Genomic DNA, 18,681 nt, shown 5'->3' with positions numbered 1-18,681 from the left:
GACAGTTCAACTGCAAGTATGAGTGGCAGAAACGGATATTGCCTTCCCTTTAAGTAGAGGGTCAGGGACAGCCTCCCTGGCTTACGGCCATACTAGTCTGAATACGCCCGATCTCGTCCGATCTCGGAAGCTAAGCAGGTTCGGGCCTGGTTAGTACTTGGATGGGAGACCGCCTGGGAATACCAGGTGCTGTAAGCTTTTGCATCTTTTACACACCAGAGGGCGACAAATCACGAGTTTTAACTTTGGATACACGCAATTTCATCATTATTTCAGATTTGACTTCCCCAAATTCACAGGCATACAATAGATCTTGTTCTCCAACGTAAACGGTCCCTAGTAACTAGGGTACATTCGTAAATAAATTGAGCATCATGGCTAGAAGTGACTAAATGTTGCCTAATCTTTCTCATCGAGAAATGACACAATTACAGCAACACAAAAAGGAACTCCACCGGGCAATGTTCAGTGTTCACAAGGAGCCTCATTCAACACGCACGGTTCCATTCCCATTCATGCAAAGCACGAAAGTGTAAAACTTGGGAACATACTTGAGAGCAAAGATCACATTCAATCTCATTCAAGGCACGGATGTGAATGCAACGGGATGAAATTACTGAAATGATGCCTGCCCTCGAACTGTGATGATGGACTACCCGACTCGCCAATAATATTGGGTTCTGGTGTATTGAAATACAGGAGCTGCTGGATTTGTGTGTTTTCTTACCCCCTCACCATAGTTTGTCAAATGTTTAAACAACTGAACTTATATTCAAGGTTTGTTTCTCTTCATATGTTTTACTGGTTTACATTTGTCTCAGCAACCTGTTGAATGATTCTTCTGCTTTCAAAACAAAATGACAACAGGATGAATGCACACACTTGAAAATATAATACATGCAATGTTATGCATCATAGTGATGCAACCTCCTTTCAGTTTCATACTGCATGTCAATTGAAATCCTTACTGAAATGCACACCTTCTCAAGATTGCGCTTGACTGGCGTGTCAGGCACTCAATTACAGCTGTTTTATCAAGACAATGTGTTCGTTTTGTAAAATATAGTTCCGGTCTGGTGTGGCACCCCAGCTAACGCACAACGTTGCCACAACGTTGCCACAACGTTTCGTGTTAGCAGGGACTGTCTGCGGCGCGCTGGTGTGTCCCGGACTTTAGAGTAGAGAGACAGTTCATTTGCAAGTATGAGCGGCAGAAACGGATATTGCCTTCCCTTTAAGTAGAGCGTCAGGGACAGCCTCCCTGGCTTACGGCCATACTAGCCTGAATACGCCCGATCTCGGAAGCTAAGCAGGCTCGGGCCTGGTCAGTACTTGGATGGGAGACTGCCTGGGATTACCAGGTGCTGTAAGCTTTTGCATCTTTTACACACCAGAGGGCGACAAATCACGAGTTTTAACTTTGGATACACGCAATTTCATCATTATTTCAGATTTGACTTCCCCAAATACACAGGCATACAATAGATCTTGTTCTCCAACGTAAACGGTCCCTAGTAACTAGGGTACATTCGTAAATAAATTGAGCATCATGGCTAGAAGTGACTAAATGTTGCCTAATCTTTCTCATCGAGAAATGACACAATTACAGCAACACAAAAAGGAACTCCACCGGACAAAGTTCAGTGCTCACAAGGAGCCTCATTCAACACACACGGTTCCATTCCCATTCATGCAAAGCACGAAAGTGTAAAACTTGGGAACATACTTGAGAGCAAAGATCACATTCAATCTCATTCAAGGCACGGATGTGAATGCAACGGGATGAAATTACTGAAATGATGCCTGCCCTCGAACTGTGATGATGGACTACCCGACTCGCCAATAATATTGGGTTCTGGTGTATTGAAATACAGGAGCTGCTGGATTTGTGTGTTTTCTTACCCCCTCACCATAGTTTGTCAAATGTTTAAACAACTGAACTTATATTCAAGGTTTGTTTCTCTTCATATGTTTTACTGGTTTACATTTGTCTCAGCAACCTGTTGAATGATTCTTCTGCTTTCAAAACAAAATGACAACAGGATGAATGCACACACTTGAAAATACAATACATGCAATGTTATGCATCATAGTGATGCAACCTCCTTTCAGTTTCATACTGCATGTCAATTGAAATCCTTACTGAAATGCACACCTTCTCAAGATTGCGCTTGACTGGCGTGTCAGGCACTCAATTACAGCTGTATTATCAAGACAATGTGTTCGTTTTGTAAAATATAGTTCCGGTCTGGTGTGGCACCCCAGCTAACGCACAACGTTGCCACAACGTTTCGTGTTAGCAGGGACTGTCTGCGGCGCGCTGGTGTGTCCCGGACTTTAGAGTAGAGAGACAGTTCAACTGCAAGTATGAGCGGCAGAAACGGATATTGCCTTCCCTTTAAGTAGAGCGTCAGGGACAGCCTCCCTGGCTTACGGCCATACTAGCCTGAATACGCCCGATCTCGTCCGATCTCGGAAGCTAAGCAGGCTCGGGCCTGGTCAGTACTTGGATGGTAGACCGCCTGGGAATACCAGGTGCTGTAAGCTTTTGCATCTTTTACACACCAGAGGGCGACAAATCACGAGTTTTAACTTTGGATACACGCAATTTCATCATTATTTCAGATTTGACTTCCCCAAATACACAGGCATACAATAGATCTTGTTCTCCAACGTAAACGGTCCCTAGTAACTAGGGTACATTCGTAAATAAATTGAGCATCATGGCTAGAAGTGACTAAATGTTGCCTAATCTTTCTCATCGAGAAATGACACAATTACAGCAACACAAAAAGGAACTCCACCGGACAAAGTTCAGTGCTCACAAGGAGCCTCATTCAACACACACGGTTCCATTCCCATTCATGCAAAGCACGAAAGTGTAAAACTTGGGAACATACTTGAGAGCAAAGATCACATTCAATCTCATTCAAGGCACGGATGTGAATGCAACGGGATGAAATTACTGAAATGATGCCTGCCCTCGAACTGTGATGATGGACTACCCGACTCGCCAATAATATTGGGTTCTGGTGTATTGAAATACAGGAGCTGCTGGATTTGTGTGTTTTCTTACCCCCTCACCATAGTTTGTCAAATGTTTAAACAACTGAACTTATATTCAAGGTTTGATTCTCTTCATATGTTTTACTGGTTTACATTTGTCTCAGCAACCTGTTGAATGATTCTTCTGCTTTCAAAACAAAATGACAACAGGATGAATGCACACACTTGAAAATACAATACATGCAATGTTATGCATCATAGTGATGCAACCTCCTTTCAGTTTCATACTGCATGTCAATTGAAATCCTTACTGAAATGCACACCTTCTCAAGATTGCGCTTGACTGGCGTGTCAGGCACTCAATTACAGCTGTTTTATCAAGACAATGTGTTCGTTTTGTAATATATAGTTCCGGTCTGGTGTGGCACCCCAGCTAACGCACAACGTTGCCACAATGTTGCCACAACGTGGCGTGTTAGCAGGGACTGTCTGCGGCGCGCTGGTGTGTCCCAGGCTTTAGAGAAGAGAGACAGTTCAACTGTAAGTATGAACGGCAGAAACGGATATTGCCTTCCCTTTAAGTAGAGCGTCAGGGACAGTCCTGGCTTACGGCCCTACTAGCCTGAATACGCCCGATCTCGTCCGATCTCGGAAGCTAAGCAGGCTCGTTCCTGGTCAGTACTTGCATGGGAGACCGCCTGGGAATACCAGGTGCTGTAAGCTTTTGCATCTTTTACACACCAGAGGGCGACAAATCACGAGTTTTAACTTTGGATACACGCAATTTCATCATTATTTCAGATTTGACTTCCCCAAATACACAGGCATACAATAGATCTTGTTCTCCAACGTAAACGGTCCCTAGTAACTAGGGTACATTCGTAAATAAATTGAGCATCATGGCTAGAAGTGACTAAATGTTGCCTAATCTTTCTCATCGAGAAATGACACAATTACAGCAACACAAAAAGGAACTCCACCGGACAAAGTTCAGTGCTCACAAGGAGCCTCATTCAACACACACGGTTCCATTCCCATTCATGCAAAGCACGAAAGTGTAAAACTTGGGAACATACTTGAGAGCAAAGATCACATTCAATCTCATTCAAGGCACGGATGTGAATGCAACGGGATGAAATTACTGAAATGATGCCTGCCCTCGAACTGTGATGATGGACTACCCGACTCGCCAATAATATTGGGTTCTGGTGAATTGAAATACAGGAGCTGCTGGATTTGTGTGTTTTCTTACCCCCTCACCATAGTTTGTCAAATGTTTAAACAACTGAACTTATATTCAAGGTTTGTTTCTCTTCATATGTTTTACTGGTTTACATTTGTCTCAGCAACCTCAGCAAGAATGATTCTTCTGCTTTCAAAACAAAATGACAACAGGATGAATGCACACACTTGAAAATACAATACATGCAATGTTATGCATCATAGTGATGCAACCTCCTTTCAGTTTCATACTGCATGTCATTTGAAATCCTTATTGAAATGCACACCTTCTCAAGATTGCGCTTGACTGGCGTGTCAGGCACTCAATTACAGCTGTATTATCAAGACAATGTGTTCGTTTTGTAAAATATAGTTCCGGTCTGGTGTGGCACCCCAGCTAACGCACAACGTTGCCACAACGTTTCGTGTTAGCAGGGACTGTCTGCGGCGCGCTGGTGTGTCCCGGACTTTAGAGTAGAGAGACAGTTCAACTGCAAGTATGAGCAGCAGAAACGGATATTGCCTTCCCTTTAAGTAGAGCGTCAGGGACAGCCTCCCTGGCTTACGGCCATACTAGCCTGAATACGCCAGATCTCGTCCGATCTCGGAAGCTAAGCAGGCTCGGGCCTGGTCAGTACTTGGATGGGAGACCGCCTGGGAATACCAGGTGCTGTAAGCTTTTGCATCTTTTACACACCAGAGGGCGACAAATCACGAGTTTTAACTTTGGATACACGCAATTTCATCATTATTTCAGATTTGACTTCCCCAAATACACAGGCATACAATAGATCTTGTTCTCCAACGTAAACGGTCCCTAGTAACTAGGGTACATTCGTAAATAAATTGAGCATCATGGCTAGAAGTGACTAAATGTTGCCTAATCTTTCTCATCGAGAAATGACACAATTACAGCAACACAAAAAGGAACTCCACCGGACAAAGTTCAGTGCTCACAAGGAGCCTCATTCAACACACACGGTTCCATTCCCATTCATGCAAAGCACGAAAGTGTAAAACTTGGGAACATACTTGAGAGCAAAGATCACATTCAATCTCAATCAAGGCACGGATGTGAATGCAACGGGATGAAATTACTGAAATGATGCCTGCCCTCGAACTGTGATGATGGACTACCCGACTCGCCAATAATATTGGGTTCTGGTGTATTGAAATACAGGAGCTGCTGGATTTGTGTGTTTTCTTACCCCCTCACCATAGTTTGTCAAATGTTTAAACAACTGAACTTATATTCAAGGTTTGTTTCTCTTCATATGTTTTACTGGTTTACATTTGTCTCAGCAACCTGTTGAATGATTCTTCTGCTTTCAAAGCAAAATGACAACAGGATGAATGCACACACTTGAAAATACAATACATGCAATGTTATGCATCATAGTGATGCAACCTCCTTTCAGTTTCATACTGCATGTCAATTGAAATCCTTACTGAGATGCACACCTTCTCAAGATTGCGCTTGACAGGCGTGTCAGGAACTCAATTACAGCTGTTTTATCAAGACAATGTGTTCGTTTTGTAAAATATAGTTCCGGTCTGGAGTGGCACCCCAGCTAACGCACAACGTTGCCACAACGTTTCGTGTTAGCAGGGACTGTCTGCGGCGCGCTGGTGTGTCCCGGACTTTAGAGTAGAGAGACAGTTCAACAGCAAGTATGAGCGACAGAAACGGATATTGCCTTCCCTTTAAGTAGAGCGTCAGGGACAGCTTCCCTGGCTTACGGCCATACTAGCCTGAATACGCCCGATCTCGTCCGATCTTGGAAGCTAAGCAGGCTCGGGCCTGGTCAGTACTTGGATGGGAGACCGCCTGGGAATACCAGGTGCTGTAAGTTTTTGCATCTTTTACACACCAGAGGGCAACAAATCACGAGTTTTAACTTTGGATACACGCAATTTCATCATTATTTCAGATTTGACTTCCCCAAATACACAGGCATACAATAGATCTTGTTCTCCAACGTAAACGGTCCCTAGTAACTAGGGTACATTCGTAAATAAATTGAGCATCATGGCTAGAAGTGACTAAATGTTGCCTAATCTTTCTCATCGAGAATTGACACAATTACAGCAACACAAAAAGGAACTCCACCGGACAAAGTTCAGTGCTCACAAGGAGCCTCATTCAACACACACGGTTCCATTCCCATTCATGCAAAGCACGAAAGTGTAAAACTTGGGAACATACTTGAGAGCAAAGATCACATTCAATCTCATTCAAGGCACGGATGTGAATGCAACGGGATGAAATTACTGAAATGATGCCTGCCCTCGAACTGTGATGATGGACTACCCGACTCGCCAATAATATTGGGTTCTGGTGTATTGAAATACAGGAGCTGCTGGATTTGTGTGTTTTCTTACCCCCTCACCATAGTTTGTCAAATGTTTAAACAACTGAACTTATATTCAAGGTTTGTTTCTCTTCATATGTTTTACTGGTTTACATTTGTCTCAGCAACCTGTTGAATGATTCTTCTGCTTTCAAAACAAAATGACAACAGGATGAATGCACACACTTGAAAATACAATACATGCAATGTTATGCATCATAGTGATGCAACCTCCTTTCAGTTTCATACTGCATGTCAATTGAAATCCTTTTTAAAATGCACACCTTCTCAAGATTGCGCTTTACTGGCGTGTCAGGAACTCAATTACAGCTGTATTATCAAGACAATGTGTTCGTTTTGTAAAATATAGTTCCGGTCTGGTGTGGCACCCCAGCTAACGCACAACGTTGCCACAACGTTTCGTGTTAGCAGGGACTGTCTGCGGCGCGCTGGTGTGTCCCGGACTTTAGAGTAGAGAGACAGTTCAACAGCAAGTATGAGCGACAGAAACGGATATTGCCTTCCCTTTAAGTAGAGCGTCAGGGACAGCTTCCCTGGCTTACGGCCATACTAGCCTGAATACGCCCGATCTCGTCCGATCTTGGAAGCTAAGCAGGCTCGGGCCTGGTCAGTACTTGGATGGGAGACCGCCTGGGAATACCAGGTGCTGTAAGTTTTTGCATCTTTTACACACCAGAGGGCAACAAATCACGAGTTTTAACTTTGGATACACGCAATTTCATCATTATTTCAGATTTGACTTCCCCAAATACACAGGCATACAATAGATCTTGTTCTCCAACGTAAACGGTCCCTAGTAACTAGGGTACATTCGTAAATAAATTGAGCATCATGGCTAGAAGTGACTAAATGTTGCCTAATCTTTCTCATCGAGAAATGACACAATTACAGCAACACAAAAAGGAACTCCACCGGACAAAGTTCAGTGCTCACAAGGAGCCTCATTCAACACACACGGTTCCATTCCCATTCATGCAAAGCACGAAAGTGTAAAACTTGGGAACATACTTGAGAGCAAAGATCACATTCAATCTCATTCAAGGCACGGATGTGAATGCAACGGGATGAAATTACTGAAATGATGCCTGCCCTCGAACTGTGATGATGGACTACCCGACTCGCCAATAATATTGGGTTCTGGTGTATTGAAATACAGGAGCTGCTGGATTTGTGTGTTTTCTTACCCCCTCACCATAGTTTGTCAAATGTTTAAACAAATGAACTTATATTCAAGGTTTGTTTCTCTTCATATGTTTTACTGGTTTACATTTGTCTCAGCAACCTGTTGAATGATTCTTCTGCTTTCAAAACAAAATGACAACAGGATGAATGCACACACTTGAAAATACAATACATGCAATGTTATGCATCATAGTGATGCAACCTCCTTTCAGTTTCATACTGCATGTCAATTGAAATCCTTACTGAAATGCACACCTTCTCAAGATTGCGCTTGACTGGCGTGTCAGGCACTCAATTACAGCTGTTTTATCAAGACAATGTGTTCGTTTTGTAAAATACAGTTACGGTCTGGTGTGGCACCCCAGCTAACGCACAACGTTGCCACAACGTTTCGTGTTAGCAGGGACTGTCTGCGGCGCGCTGGTGTGTCCCGGACTTTAGAGTAGAGAGACAGTTCAACTGCAAGTATGAGCGGCAGAAACGGATATTGCCTTCCCTTTAAGTAGAGCATCAGGGACAGCCTCCCAGGCTTACGGCCATACTAGCCTGAATACGCCCGATCTCGTCCGATCTCGGAAGCTAAGCAGGCTCCGGCCTGGTCAGTACTTGGATGGGAGACTGCCTGGGAATACCAGGTACTGTAAGCTTTTGCATCTTTTACACACCAGAGGGCGACAAATCACGAGTTTTAACTTTGGATACACGCAATTTCTTCATTATTTCAGATTTGACTTCCCCAAATACACAGGCATACAATAGATCTTGTTCTCCAACGTAAACGGTCCCTAGTAACTAGGGTACATTCGTAAATAAATTGAGCATCATGGCTAGAAGTGACTAAATGTTGCCTAATCTTTCTCATCGAGAAATGACAGAATTACAGCAACACAAAAAGGAACTCCACCGGACAAAGTTCAGTGCTCACAAGGAGCCTCATTCAACACACACGGTTCCATTCCCATTCATGCAAAGCACGAAAGTGTAAAACTTGGGAACATACTTGAGAGCAAAGATCACATTCAATCTCATTCAAGTCACGGATGTGAATGCAACGGGATGAAATTACTGAAATGATGCCTGCCCTCGAACTGTGATGATGGACTACCCGACTCGCCAATAATATTGGGTTCTGGTGTATTGAAATACAGGAGCTGCTGGATTTGTGTGTTTTCTTACCCCCTCACCATAGTTTGTCAAATGTTTAAACAACTGAACTTATATTCAAGGTTTGTTTCTCTTCATATGTTTTACTGGTTTACATTTGTCTCAGCAACCTGTTGAATGATTCTTCTGCTTTCAAAACAAAATGACAACAGGATGAATGCACACACTTGAAAATACAATACATGCAATGTTATGCATCATAGTGATGCAACCTCCTTTCAGTTTCATACTGCATGGCAATTGAAATCCTTACTGAAATGCACACCTTCTCAAGATTGCGCTTGACTGGCGTGTCAGGCACTCAATTACAGCTGTTTTATCAAGACAATGTGTTCGTTTTGTAAAATATAGTTCCGGTCTGGTGTGGCACCCCAGCTAACGCACAACGTTGCCACAACGTTTCGTGTTAGCAGGGACTGTCTGCGGCGCGCTGGTGTGTCCCGGACTTTAGAGTAGAGAGACAGTTCAACTGCAAGTATGAGCGGCAGAAACGGATATTGCCTTCCCTTTAAGTAGAGCGTCAGGGACAGCCTCCCTGGCTTACGGCCGTACTAGCCTGAATATGCCTGATTTCGTCCGATCTCGGAAGCTAAGCAGGCTCGGGCCTGGTCAGTACTTGGATGGGAGACCGCCTGGGAATACCAGGTGCTGTAAGCTTTTGCACCTTTTACACACCAGAGGGCGACAAATCACGAGTTTTAACTTTGGATTCACACAATTTCATCATTATTTCAGATTTGACTTCCCCAAATACACAGGCATACAATAGATCTTGTTCTCCAACGTAAACGGTCCCTAGTAACTAGGGTACATTCGTAAATAAATTGAGCATCATGGCTAGAAGTGACTAAATGTTGCCTAATCTTTCTCTTCGAGAAATGACACAATTACAGCAACACAAAAAGGAACTCCACCGGACAAAGTTCAGTGCTCACAAGGAGCCTCATTCAACACACACGGTTCCATTCCCATTCATGCAAAGCACGAAAGTGTAAAACTTGGGAACATACTTGAGAGCAAAGATCACATTCAATCTCATTCAAGGCACGGATGTGAATGCAACGGGATGAAATTACTGAAATGATGCCTGCCCTCGAACTGTGATGATGGACTACCCGACTCGCCAATAATATTGGGTTCTGGTGTATTGAAATACAGGAGCTGCTGGATTTGTGTGTTTTCTTACCCCCTCACCATAGTTTGTCAAATGTTTAAACAACTGAACTTATATTCAAGGTTTGTTTCTCTTCATATGTTTTACTGGTTTACATTTGTCTCAGCAACCTGTTGAATGATTCTTCTGCTTTCAAAACAAAATGACAACAGGATGAATGCACACACTTGAAAATACAATACATGCAATGTTATGCATCATAGTGATGCAACCTCCTTTTAGTTTCATACTGCATGTCAATTGAAATCCTTACTGAAATGCACACCTTCTCAAGATTGCGCTTGACTGGCGTGTCAGGCACTCAATTACAGCTGTATTATCAAGACAATGTGTTCGTTTTGTAAAATATAGTTCCGGTCTGGTGTGGCACCCCAGTTAACGCACAACGTTGCCACAACGTTGCCACAACGTGGCGTGTTAGCAGGGACTGTCTGCGGCGCACTGGTGTGTCCCGGGCTTTAGAGTAGAGAGACAGTTCAACTGTAAGTATGAACGGCAGAAAAGGATATTGCCTTCCCTTTAAGTAGAGCGTCAGGGACAGCCTCCCTGGCTTACGGCCATACTAGCCTGAATACGCCCGATCTCGTCCGATCTCGGAAACTAAGCAGGCTCTGGCCTGGTCAGTACTTGGATGGGAGACCGCCTGGGAATACCAGGTGCTGTAAGCTTTTGCATCTTTTACACACCAGAGGGCGACAAATCACGAGTTTTAACTTTGGATACACGCAATTTCATCATTATTTCAGATTTGACTTCCCCAAATACACAGGCATACAATAGATCTTGTTCTCCAACGTAAACGGTCCCTAGTAACTAGGGTACATTCGTAAATAAATTGAGCATCATGGCTAGAAGTGACTAAATGTTGCCTAATCTTTCTCATCGAGAAATGACACAATTACAGCAACACAAAAAGGAACTCCACCGGACAAAGTTCAGTGCTCACAAGGAGCCTCATTCAACACACACGGTTCCATTCCCATTCATGCAAAGCACGAAAGTGTAAAACTTGGGAACATACTTGAGAGCAAAGATCACATTCAATCTCATTCAAGGCACGGATGTGAATGCAACGGGATGAAATTACTGAAATGATGCCTGCCCTCGAACTGTGATGATGGACTACCCGACTCGCCAATAATATTGGGTTCTGGTGTATTGAAATACAGGAGCTGCTGGATTTGTGTGTTTTCTTACCCCCTCACCATAGTTTGTCAAATGTTTATACAACTGAACTTATATTCAAGGTTTGTTTCTCTTCATATGTTTTACTGGTTTACATTTGTCTCAGCAACCTGTTGAATGATTCTTCTGCTTTCAAAACAAAATGACAACAGGATGAATGCACACACTTGAAAATACAATACATGCAATGTTATGCATCATAGTGATGCAACCTCCTTTCAGTTTCATACTGCATGTCAATTGAAATCCTTACTGAAATGCACACCTTCTCAAGATTGCGCTTGACTGGCGTGTCAGGCACTCAATTACAGCTGTTTTATCAAGACAATGTGTTCGTTTTGTAAAATATAGTTCCGGTCTGGTGTGGCACCCCAGCTAACGCACAACGTTGCCACAACGTTTCGTGTTAGCAGGGACTGTCTGCGGCGCGCTGGTGTGTCCCGGACTTTAGAGTAGAGAGACAGTTCAACTGCAAGTATGAGCGGCAGAAACGGATATTGCCTTCCCTTTAAGTAGAGCGTCAGGGACAGCTTCCCCGGCTTACGGCCATACTAGCCTGAATACGCCCGATCTCGTCCGATCTCGGAAGCTAAGCAGGCTCGGGCCTGGTCAGTACTTGGATGGGAGACCGCCTGGGAATACCAGGTGCTGTAAGCTTTTGCATCTTTTACACACCAGAGGGCGACAAATCACGAGTTTTAACTTTGGATACACGCAATTTCATCATTATTTCAGATTTGACTTCCCCAAATACACAGGCATACAATAGATCTTGTTCTCCAACGTAAACGGTCCCTAGTAACTAGGGTACATTCGTAAATAAATTGAGCATCATGGCTAGAAGTGACTAAATGTTGCCTAATCTTTCTCATCGAGAAATGACACAATTACAGCAACACAAAAAGGAACTCCACCGGACAAAGTTCAGTGTTCACAAGGAGCCTCATTCAACACACACGGTTCCATTCCCATTCATGCAAAGCACGAAAGTGTAAAACTTGGGAACATACTTGAGAGCAAAGATCACATTCAATCTCATTCAAGGCACGGATGTGAATGCAACGGGATGAAATTACTGAAATGATGCCTGCCCTCGAACTGTGATGATGGACTACCCGACTCGCCAATAATATTGGGTTCTGGTGTATTGAAATACAGGAGCTGCTGGATTTGTGTGTTTTCTTACCCCCTCACCATAGTTTGTCAAATGTTTAAACAACTGAACTTATATTCAAGGTTTGTTTCTCTTCATATGTTTTACTGGTTTACATTTGTCTCAGCAACCTGTTGAATGATTCTTCTGCTTTCAAAACAAAATTACAACAGGATGAATGCACACACTTGAAAATACAATACATGCAATGTTATGCATCATAGTGATGCAACCTCCTTTCAGTTTCATACTGCATGTCAATTGAAATCCTTACTGAAATGCACACCTTCTCAAGATTGCGCTTGACTGGCGTGTCAGGCACTCAATTACAGCTGTTTTATCAAGACAATGTGTTCGTTTTGTAAAATATAGTTCCGGTCTGGTGTGGCACCCCAGCTAACGCACAACGTTGCCACAACGTTGCCACAACGTGGCGTGTTAGCAGGGACAGTCTGCGGCGCACTGGTGTGTCCCGGGCTTTAGAGTAGAGAGACAGTTCAACTGTAAGTATGAACGGCAGAAAAGGATATTGCCTTCCCTGTAAGTAGAGCGTCAGGGACAGCCTCCCTGGCTTACGGCCATACTAGCCTGAATACGCCCGATCTCGTCCGATCTCGGAAGCTAAGCAGGCTCTGGCCTGGTCAGTACTTGGATGGGAGACCGCCTGGGAATACCAGGTGCTGTAAGCTTTTGCATCTTTTACACACCAGAGGGCGACAAATCACGAGTTTTAACTTTGGATACACGCAATTTCATCATTATTTCAGATTTGACTTCCCCAAATACACAGGCATACAATAGATCTTGTTCTCCAACGTAAACGGTCCCTAGTAACTAGGGTACATTCGTAAATAAATTGAGCATCATGGCTAGAAGTGACTAAATGTTGCCTAATCTTTCTCATCGAGAAATGACACAATTACAGCAACACAAAAAGGAACTCCACTGGACAAAGTTCAGTGCTCACAAGGAGCCTCATTCAACACACACGGTTCCATTCCCATTCATGCAAAGCACGAAAGTGTAAAACTTGGGAACATACTTGAGAGCAAAGATCACATTCAATCTCATTCAAGGCACGGATGTGAATGCAACGGGATGAAATTACTGAAATGATGCCTGCCCTCGAACTGTGATGATGGACTACCCGACTCGCCAATAATATTGGGTTCTGGTGTATTGAAATACAGGAGCTGCTGGATTTGTGTGTTTTCTTACCCCCTCACCATAGTTTGTCAAATGTTTATACAACTGAACTTATATTCAAGGTTTGTTTCTCTTCATATGTTTTACTGGTTTACATTTGTCTCAGCAACCTGTTGAATGATTCTTCTGCTTTCAAAACAAAATGACAACAGGATGAATGCACACACTTGAAAATACAATACATGCAATGTTATGCATCATAGTGATGCAACCTCCTTTCAGTTTCATACTGCATGTCAATTGAAATCCTTACTGAAATGCACACCTTCTCAAGATTGCGCTTGACTGGCGTGTCAGGCACTCAATTACAGCTGTTTTATCAAGACAATGTGTTCGTTTTGTAAAATATAGTTCCGGTCTGGTGTGGCACCCCAGCTAACGCACAACGTTGCCACAACGTTTCGTGTTAGCAGGGACTGTCTGCGGCGCGCTGGTGTGTCCCGGACTTTAGAGTAGAGAGACAGTTCAACTGCAAGTATGAGCGGCAGAAACGGATATTGCCTTCCCTTTAAGTAGAGCGTCAGGGACAGATTCCCCGGCTTACGGCCATACTAGCCTGAATACGCCCGATCTCGTCCGATCTCGGAAGCTAAGCAGGCTCGGGCCTGGTCAGTACTTGGATGGGAGACCGCCTGGGAATACCAGGTGCTGTAAGCTTTTGCATCTTTTACACACCAGAGGGCGACAAATCACGAGTTTTAACTTTGGATACACGCAATTTCATCATTATTTCAGATTTGACTTCCCCAAATAAACAGGCATACAATAGATCTTGTTCTCCAACGTAAACGGTCCCTAGTAACTAGGGTACATTCGTAAATAAATTGAGCATCATGGCTAGAAGTGACTAAATGTTGCCTAATCTTTCTCATCGAGAAATGACACAATTACAGCAACACAAAAAGGAACTCCACCGGACAAAGTTCAGTGCTCACAAGGAGCCTCATTCAACACACACGGTTCCATTCCCATTCATGCAAAGCACGAAAGTGTAAAACTTGGGAACATACTTGAGAGCAAAGATCACATTCAATCTCATTCAAGTCACGGATGTGAATGCAACGGGATGAAATTACTGAAATGATGCCTGCCCTCGAACTGTGATGATGGACTACCCGACTCGCCAATAATATTGGGTTCTGGTGTATTGAAATACAGGAGCTGCTGGATTTGTGTGTTTTCTTACCCCCTCACCATAGTTTGTCAAATGTTTAAACAACTGAACTTATATTCAAGGTTTGTTTCTCTTCATATGTTTTACTGGTTTACATTTGTCTCAGCAACCTGTTGAATGATTCTTCTGCTTTCAAAACAAAATGACAACAGGATGAATGCACACACTTGAAAATACAATACATGCAATGTTATGCATCATAGTGATGCAACCTCCTTTCAGTTTCATACTGCATGTCAATTGAAATCCTTACTGAAATGCACACCTTCTCAAGATTGCGCTTGACTGGCGTGTCAGGCACTCAATTACAGCTGTATTATCAAGACAATGTGTTCGTTTTGTAAAATATAGTTCCGGTCTGGTGTGGCACCCCAGTTAACGCACAACGTTGCCACAACGTTTCGTGTTAGCAGGGACTGTCTGCGGCGCGCTGGTGTGTCCCGGACTTTAGAGTAGAGAGACAGTTCAACTGCAAGTATGAGCGGCAGAAACGGATATTGCCTTCCCTTTAAGTAGAGCATCAGGGACAGCCTCCCCGGCTTACGGCCATACTAGCCTGAATACGCCCGATCTCGTCCGATCTCGGAAGCTAAGCAGGCTCCGGCCTGGTCAGTACTTGGATGGGAGACCGCCTGGGAATACCAGGTGCTGTAAGCTTTTGCATCTTTTACACACCAGAGGGCGACAAATCACGAGTTTTAACTTTGGATACACGCAATTTCATCATTATTTCAGATTTGACTTCCCCAAATACACAGGCATACAATAGATCTTGTTCTCCAATGTAAACGGTCCCTAGTAACTAGGGTACATTCGTAAATAAATTGAGCATCATGGCTAGAAGTGACTAAATGTTGCCTAATCTTTCTCATCGAGAAATGACACAATTACAGCAACACAAAAAGGAACTCCACCGGACAAAGTTCAGTGCTCACAAGGAGCCTCATTCAACACACACGGTTCCATTCCCATTCATGCAAAGCACGAAAGTGTAAAACTTGGGAACATACTTGAGAGCAAAGATCACATTCAATCTCATTCAAGGCACGGATGTGAATGCAACGGGATGAAATTACTGAAATGATGCCTGCCCTCGAACTGTGATGATGGACTACCCGACTCGCCAATAATATTGGGTTCTGGTGTATTGAAATACAGGAGCTGCTGGATTTGTGTGTTTTCTTACCCCCTCACCATAGTTTGTCAAATGTTTAAACAACTGAACTTATATTCAAGGTTTGTTTCTCTTCATATGTTTTACTGGTTTACATTTGTCTCAGCAACCTGTTGAATGATTCTTCTGCTTTCAAAACAAAATGACAACAGGATGAATGCACACACTTGAAAATACAATACATGCAATGTTATGCATCATAGTGATGCAACCTCCTTTCAGTTTCATACTGCATGTCAATTGAAATCCATACTGAAATGCACACCTTCTCAAGATTGCGCTTGACGGGCGTGTCAGGCACTCAATTACAGCTGTTTTATCAAGACAATGTGTTCGTTTTGTAATATATAGTTCCGGTCTGGTGTGGCACCCCAGCTAACGCACAACGTTGCCACAATGTTGCCACAACGTGGCGTGTTAGCAGGGACTGTCTGCGGCGCGCTGGTGTGTCCCGGGCTTTAGAGTAGAGAGACAGTTCAACTGTAAGTATGAACGGCAGAAACGGATATTGCCTTCCCTTTAAGTAGAGCGTCAGGGACAGCCTCACTGGCTTACGGCCATACTAGCCTGAATACGCCCGATCTCGTCCGATCTCGGAAGCTAAGCAGGCTCGGGCCTGGTCAGTACTTGGATGGGAGACCGCCTGGGAATACCTGGTGCTGTAAGCTTTTGCATCTTTTACACACCAGAGGGCGACAAATCACGAGTTTTAACTTTGGATACACGCAATTTCATCATTATTTCAGATTTGACTTCCCCAAATACACAGGCATACAATAGATCTTGTTCTCCAACGTAAACGGTCCCTAGTAACTAGGGTACATTCGTAAATAAATTGAGCATCATGGCTAGAAGTGACTAAATGTTGCCTAATCTTTCTCATCGAGAAATGACACAATTACAGCAACACAAAAAGGAACTCCACCGGACAAAGTTCAGTGCTCACAAGGAGCCTCATTCAACACACACGGTTCCATTCCCATTCATGCAAAGCACGAAAGTGTAAAACTTGGGAACATACTTGAGAGCAAAGATCACATTCAATCTCATTCAAGGCACGGATGTGAATGCAACGGGATGAAATTACTGAAATGATGCCTGCCCTCGAACTGTGATGATGGACTACCCGACTCGCCAATAATATTGGGTTCTGGTGTATTGAAATACAGGAGCTGCTGGATTTGTGTGTTTTCTTACCCCCTCACCATAGTTTGTCAAATGTTTAAACAACTGAACTTATATTCAAGGTTTGTTTCTCTTCATATGTTTTACTGGTTTACATTTGTCTCAGCAACCTCAGCAAAAATGATTCTTCTACTTTCAAAACAAAATGACAACAGGATGAATGCACACACTTGAAAATACAATACATGCAATGTTATGCATCATAGTGATGCAACCTCCTTTCAGTTTCATACTGCATGTCAATTGAAATCCTTACTGAAATGCACACCTTCTCAAGATTGCGCTTGACTGGCGTGTCAGGCACTCAATTACAGCTGTTTTATCAAGACAATGTGTTCGTTTTGTAATATATAGTTCCGGTCTGGTGTGGCACCCCAGCTAACGCACAACGTTGCCACAACGTTTCGTGTTAGCAGGGACTGTCTGCGGCGCGCTGGTGTGTCCCGGACTTTAGAGTAGAGAGACAGTTCAACTGCAAGTATGAGCGGCAGAAACGGATATTGCCTTCCCTTTAAGTAGAGCGTCAGGGACAGCTTCCCTGGCTTACGGCCATACTAGCCTGAATACGCCCGATCTCGTCCGATCTCGGAAGCTAAGCAGGCTCGGGCCTGGTCAGTACTTGGATGGGAGACCGCCTGGGAATACCAGGTGCTGTAAGCTTTTGCATCTTTTACACACCAGAGGGCGACAAATCACGAGTTTTAACTTTGGATACACGCAATTTCATCATTATTTCAGATTTGACTTCCCCGAATACACAGGCATACAATAGATCTTGTTCTCCAACGTAAACGGTCCCTAGTAACTAGGGTACATTCGTAAATAAATTGAGCATCATGGCTAGAAGTGACTAAATGTTGCCTAATCTTTCTCATCGAGAAATTACACAATTACAGCAACACAAAAAGGAACTCCACCGGACAAAGTTCAGTGCTCACAAGGAGCCTCATTCAACACACACGGTTCCATTCCCATTCATGCAAAGCACGAAAGTGTAAAACTTGGGAACATACTTGAGAGCAAAGATCACATTCAATCTCATTCAAGGCACGGATGTGAATGCAACGGGATGAAATTACTGAAATGATGCCTGCCCTCGAACTGTGATGATGGACTACCCGACTCGCCAATAATATTGGGTTCTGGTGTATTGAAATACAGGAGCTGCTGGATTTGTGTGTTTTCTTACCCCCTCACCATAGTTTGTCAAATGTTTAAACAACTGAACTTATATTCAAGGTTTGTTTCTCTTCATATGTTTTACTGGTTTACATTTGTCTCAGCAACCTGTTGAATGATTCTTCTGCTTTCAAAACAAAATGACAACAGGATGAATGCACACACTTGAAAATATAATACATGCAATGTTATGCATCATAGTGATGCAACCTCCTTTCAGTTTCATACTGCATGTCAATTGAAATCCTTACTGAAATGCACACCTTCTCAAGATTGCGCTTGACTGGCGTGTCAGGCACTCAATTA

At 43.4% G+C, this 18,681-nt stretch overlaps 15 non-coding genes and 1 pseudogene across 15 annotated transcripts; all 16 read left to right on the top strand.

Annotated features, from left to right (window-relative positions):
- The first annotated feature begins 79 nt into the window (after positions 1-79).
- LOC136756314 (5S ribosomal RNA) lies at positions 80-198 on the top strand. Its single transcript, XR_010818407.1, has one exon. It is a non-coding gene; the product is annotated as a 5S ribosomal RNA (ribosomal RNA).
- A 1,066-nt stretch (positions 199-1,264) lies between these two features.
- Positions 1,265-1,373, top strand: LOC136757756 (uncharacterized; annotated as a pseudogene).
- A 1,055-nt stretch (positions 1,374-2,428) lies between these two features.
- LOC136756374 (5S ribosomal RNA) lies at positions 2,429-2,547 on the top strand. Its single transcript, XR_010818463.1, has one exon. It is a non-coding gene; the product is annotated as a 5S ribosomal RNA (ribosomal RNA).
- A 1,063-nt stretch (positions 2,548-3,610) lies between these two features.
- Positions 3,611-3,729, top strand: LOC136757554 (5S ribosomal RNA). The gene has a single exon (XR_010819546.1). It is a non-coding gene; the product is annotated as a 5S ribosomal RNA (ribosomal RNA).
- A 1,058-nt stretch (positions 3,730-4,787) lies between these two features.
- LOC136756677 (5S ribosomal RNA) lies at positions 4,788-4,906 on the top strand. Its single transcript, XR_010818744.1, has one exon. It is a non-coding gene; the product is annotated as a 5S ribosomal RNA (ribosomal RNA).
- A 1,055-nt stretch (positions 4,907-5,961) lies between these two features.
- LOC136756905 (5S ribosomal RNA) lies at positions 5,962-6,080 on the top strand. The gene has a single exon (XR_010818958.1). It is a non-coding gene; the product is annotated as a 5S ribosomal RNA (ribosomal RNA).
- Positions 6,081-7,135: 1,055 nt separating this feature from the next.
- On the top strand, positions 7,136-7,254 carry LOC136756904 (5S ribosomal RNA). The gene has a single exon (XR_010818957.1). It is a non-coding gene; the product is annotated as a 5S ribosomal RNA (ribosomal RNA).
- Positions 7,255-8,309: 1,055 nt separating this feature from the next.
- On the top strand, positions 8,310-8,428 carry LOC136757266 (5S ribosomal RNA). The gene has a single exon (XR_010819302.1). It is a non-coding gene; the product is annotated as a 5S ribosomal RNA (ribosomal RNA).
- A 1,055-nt stretch (positions 8,429-9,483) lies between these two features.
- Positions 9,484-9,602, top strand: LOC136757380 (5S ribosomal RNA). Its single transcript, XR_010819408.1, has one exon. It is a non-coding gene; the product is annotated as a 5S ribosomal RNA (ribosomal RNA).
- Positions 9,603-10,668: 1,066 nt separating this feature from the next.
- Positions 10,669-10,787, top strand: LOC136757091 (5S ribosomal RNA). The gene has a single exon (XR_010819136.1). It is a non-coding gene; the product is annotated as a 5S ribosomal RNA (ribosomal RNA).
- Positions 10,788-11,842: 1,055 nt separating this feature from the next.
- On the top strand, positions 11,843-11,961 carry LOC136757157 (5S ribosomal RNA). Its single transcript, XR_010819198.1, has one exon. It is a non-coding gene; the product is annotated as a 5S ribosomal RNA (ribosomal RNA).
- A 1,066-nt stretch (positions 11,962-13,027) lies between these two features.
- On the top strand, positions 13,028-13,146 carry LOC136756103 (5S ribosomal RNA). The gene has a single exon (XR_010818206.1). It is a non-coding gene; the product is annotated as a 5S ribosomal RNA (ribosomal RNA).
- Positions 13,147-14,201: 1,055 nt separating this feature from the next.
- On the top strand, positions 14,202-14,320 carry LOC136757145 (5S ribosomal RNA). The gene has a single exon (XR_010819186.1). It is a non-coding gene; the product is annotated as a 5S ribosomal RNA (ribosomal RNA).
- Positions 14,321-15,375: 1,055 nt separating this feature from the next.
- Positions 15,376-15,494, top strand: LOC136756454 (5S ribosomal RNA). Its single transcript, XR_010818538.1, has one exon. It is a non-coding gene; the product is annotated as a 5S ribosomal RNA (ribosomal RNA).
- A 1,066-nt stretch (positions 15,495-16,560) lies between these two features.
- LOC136755861 (5S ribosomal RNA) lies at positions 16,561-16,679 on the top strand. Its single transcript, XR_010817971.1, has one exon. It is a non-coding gene; the product is annotated as a 5S ribosomal RNA (ribosomal RNA).
- A 1,058-nt stretch (positions 16,680-17,737) lies between these two features.
- LOC136757133 (5S ribosomal RNA) lies at positions 17,738-17,856 on the top strand. Its single transcript, XR_010819175.1, has one exon. It is a non-coding gene; the product is annotated as a 5S ribosomal RNA (ribosomal RNA).
- Positions 17,857-18,681: the final 825 nt, after the last annotated feature.

This window comes from Amia ocellicauda, chromosome 8 (assembly GCF_036373705.1).
Source record: "Amia ocellicauda isolate fAmiCal2 chromosome 8, fAmiCal2.hap1, whole genome shotgun sequence".
Classification (NCBI taxonomy): Eukaryota; Metazoa; Chordata; class Actinopteri; order Amiiformes; family Amiidae; genus Amia; species Amia ocellicauda.
This window is presented reverse-complemented; position numbering and strand designations above follow the sequence as displayed.